Source organism: Lygodium microphyllum, chromosome 4, assembly GCF_053477565.2.
Source record: "Lygodium microphyllum isolate KBCC chromosome 4, Lygodium_microphyllum_v1.1.10, whole genome shotgun sequence".
Lineage (NCBI taxonomy): Eukaryota > Viridiplantae > Streptophyta > Polypodiopsida > Schizaeales > Lygodiaceae > Lygodium > Lygodium microphyllum.
The window spans coordinates 104,154,474-104,158,863 of record NC_141138.1 but is presented as its reverse complement, the minus strand read 5'-3'; the positions used below and the strand labels follow the sequence as shown (position 1 = coordinate 104,158,863).

The following is a 4,390-nucleotide window of genomic DNA, read 5'->3' as shown; positions in this document are numbered from 1 at the left end:
GTCCACCTTCTGGCTATGTCTTAACCTTTTTGGAGATGACGTTTCTCTTTACCCAAGCCGAGTATGTTGTAGCCACCACTAGGCTTGCAAGGAGGCTCTTTGGTTAGGTTGTATGGTGTGGCAAACCTTGGTAATACTGATGTGGTCCCTACATTGCATTCGAATTCTATGAGTGCTATCTAGTTAGCTAAGAATTTAGTCTTCCATGCGAATATGAAACACATTGAGGCGTGTTACCACGTCATTAGAGTGATCGTTGAGGATAGGTCTGTTGACCTTATCAAGATCTCAACTAACCAAAATCCTGCAGATCTTCTCACAAAAAGTCTCTCAATAGAGTGTTTTACCTTCTTTAGAAAGTTAATGGGCGTTGGATGACATGACATCTTTCTTCATCTTATTGTACTTATGCACATTACTTTATCACTTTTTTCTTATTTTCTTCTCACTAGGGGGCAAAGGTGCTAGTGTTGCCTAGCCAGCCATGTATCACTACATTGACAGTACCCACACACCTGTACATTACAAGTGATGGGCACCCATAACTATCACTTCATTCATTATTCTTTTAGTAAAATTTGAATATGAGAAGACTGGTCACACATTGTGATGGTTGGATTTCCCACATCTTGTGTCTCTCTTTCTCTTGCTCTTGCTTCTTCTCTCATGCTTCCACTCTGGACTTACTCCCTTCATAAAGTTTCAAATCTAGCTGAGAAACCAATGCTAGTACCAAGTGTAGGGTCATCATTTTGACCACAAGAGAAAAGACTTCATCAAAGTCAACACCATATTCTTGCTTGAAATACTTAGCTACCAATCTAGCATTATAAGTGAGCTTGGGGTATCTAGGGATAATTTTCAACTTATATACCCACTTGCATGGCAATGGCTTCTTGTTACTAGGAAAAGGAACCAAATCGCATGTATGGTTATTCCGTAAGGAGTTAAACTCCGACTGGATAGCCATGTGCCATGAGTGACTATTATCTCTATGCATGGCCTCATCATAAGAGAGAGGCTCACTTGCATTAGTCACCATAATATAATTGATGGAGGGCATAAAGTGCTTAGGCAAATGTCTAGCTCTAGTACAACATCTCAAAGTAGACCGATCTTTCACAATAGGTGGGGCTTGGTCCATTGGAGCATTAGCCCTACTATTGTAGGCTATCTAATTGGCTATATGGAAGTAGAAAGCTCCTCCTAAAAGATCACTTTGTATACCTCAACCACCTACTCAGGCTGCTTATGCATATTTTTCTCATGAAAAATGACATCATGGTTGCGGATAACCTTGCGAGCTTGTGGATCCCATACGCGATAGCCCATCTCACCTACATTCCCGTAACTAAGAAAGGTGCATTTTATAGACTTCGGATCCAATTTATTGTGCTTGTCATTGGGAACATGGCAGAATGCCTCACAACCAAAGACAAATAGATGAGCACATGATGAAGGTTTTCTAGTCCATACCTCCTCTGCAACGTGGCAATTAATAGTAGTGCAAGGAGACCTATTAATTAAGTGTACAATAGTAGTAACTTCCTTAGCCCAAAAGTTTGCATGGCTAAGCATACTACAAACTCTCTCCTGAATTGTCTTGTTCATGCATTTGGCAATACCATACTGGAAAGAGGTATAGGGAGCAGTCAATTGACTCTTAACACCATGATCAGTGTAGAATTGCTCAAAATCTTTTGAGACATACTCATCCCCATTATTTGAACTTAGGCATTTTAGCCTATACCTAGACTGGTTCTCAACAAGAGTAAGCCAATGTTGAAAGGTAAAAAAGACACTCAATTTTTGCTTAATATGGAAAGCCTAGATCTTATGTGAGTAATCATCAACGAATGTGGCAGTATATCACACCACCTATAGCGATTGACATGCCATGGGACCACATATATCTGAATGAACAAGAGCCAAAGGTTCACCCACGCACATCATGCTAGACTTTTTATGTGTACTACATGTCTACCTGCCATATAAACAAAGATCATAAGACTCAAAATAGTTATAGTCTAGGAGCAAAAGATGTTGCAAACTAGTAAGCATTTTTATTATGTTCAAAGACATACACCCAAGGCAAGGATGCCAAAGAGATACATGTGGAACTACAGTGTTGAGAAACACGGATCTAGAGTTAGTTAGCTATGGTGGATGCAAATCAAACACACGATACATTATCAGAATGAGAGATTGTAACTCAAGTGAATTAGGTTCCAAGATAGATTAGCTTGGACTCATAAAGACAGTCTTGAGTAACTCAAATTGATAGTTCCATTGCCTTTTTATGAGTGTCAACAAAGTACATGCTTTTATAGCTTTTGGGTAGTACCGCTATTCCTCACCGTGCTTATGGGATTTTGGACATCTCTTCCTAGAGCTTCTAGAGCGTATATTTTTGTCATATCTCTCATACAAAGTCACTTATGGGCAAGCATCATTTGCTATTCTCAACACCCCCCTCAAATGATGAGTCTCTACCCTTGTTGGCTTTTGCCCTCCCTACATAATGACATGGCCTGGGAGACTAGCTCTTGGGCAACCTAGTCAAGTTTAAGGCTTGAAACTTTACATCTTGGTAGGGTTTTTACATCTGCTATGGGAAACAAGATCCACTATGGGAAAAATGTTGTTGTCAACAACAAGAATTTCTTCATTGTTTCTTTGGAAACCTTTGATATTTTCTTGATCTTTTGCTCTTTTACTTCATTGTGCTTCTTATCCCTTTTGCTGGTGCATGGGTACTTCTCTTTTAGTTTTCTTGACACAGTCTTTTTGTTTCGTGATTTTATGATTGCTTTGACTTGACAAGCTCTCTTTTGTCATGTCTATCCTGATAGTCCAACCAATGATGTGAAACAATTCCAAGAGCTCAAATATGTGGTGATTTTCCTAACTTCTGGATATGGCAGAAATTCGACAAATGTAACAACTGTCCATGATTTTTTGTATACTTATGAAATTCTCTTGTAGTAGACTCATCTGAAGATCTGGTAGGCCATGCTCACTGTATATGTGTCAGCTTTCTCGTCAAGAATCAAAGTCACAGGTCCATCTGCAACAAAGCTGGACTTTATAGCACCGATGCTTTCACCCCAGGTCCTGTTATTAGCCACAAAAAGGACTATAACACACTGAGGAGCTCTGAGTCCAAAGAGATCCACAACAACATTCACCGATGTGGTAGCACGCAACAAGTCACCTGCTTTGATAGATCCACCATAGGTGACTCTACCTTCACCAAATTGTTGTAAACCCTTTTTTTTGCATCAAAGAGCTTTGCAACACGGGATGCTTGGTCAACATGGCCACCAGGCACAAGCCCTTCCACTAGGACACGTCGGCCTGTGCTTGTCTTGCTCTGTGTAAAAACGATGCCCAAGGGTTTTGGCAGAGTGACCATGATGATGGTGCTGGAAGAGTCGAGCTTTCTTTTGATGGGGAAGACACGCTGTGTCAACCTCCCCACAAGCCCAACATCCACCTTCACCTCTACGGCGATGTCACCATTGTTGCTATTGCTGCAGCACACCACTCGATGAGATGACAGTGGTGATGATGATGATCATTACTAGTGGAACATGACATCGTAGTGGGCATGAAGCTTCTTGAAGAGCCAATATGCTATGTGCCTGCCCTGATTGCTTGATGGAACCAGACGAGATTGATGCAGCGCCACTGACATATGCTGCAGCTTGAGAAGGATTAATGGCCGCACTATATCTATGCTTCGAGCAAGCATATCGTGTGTATTTGGCATAGGGCTCCCACACTTGGAATTGAGCAATAATGACTGTGAGAGAGTATAGATCATGTCGCAGGCCTACCTCTCTCAACTTGCATGTGATGAGCTCTAGCCATGTATCCTCATAATCTTGAAATGAAGAACAAACATTGGATGACTTTAAGAAATGGAGAGAATGAGGGAATGATAGAGAGGAAGATTGAGAAAGTGCACACACACTAGCGAACTAGCTCAGCCATGGCTGTGATACCATATTGAGAAACACAAATCTAGAGTTAGTTAGCTATGGTGGATGCAAATCAAACACATGATACATTATCAAAATGAGCGATTGTAACTCAAGTGAATTAGGTTCCAAGATAGATTAGCTTGGACTCGTAAAGATAGTCTTGAGTAACTCACACTGATAGTTCCATTGCCTTGTTATGAGTGTCAACAAAGTACATGCTTTTATAGCTTTTGGGTAGTACCACTATTCCTCACCGTGCTTATGGGATTTTGGACATCTCTTCCTAGAGCTTCTAGAGCGTACATTTTTGTCATATCTCTCATACAAAGTCACTTATGGGCAAGTATCATTTACTGTTCTCAACATACAGCCACTGCCAAAACATGGTTAACTGACCCATATAC

General features: G+C 40.8%; 1 pseudogene; it reads right to left on the bottom strand.

Annotated features, from left to right (window-relative positions):
* Window positions 1-2,990: 2,990 nt before the first annotated feature.
* Window positions 2,991-3,754, bottom strand: LOC148037421 (uncharacterized; annotated as a pseudogene).
* Between the last annotated feature and the right edge of the window lie 636 nt (window positions 3,755-4,390).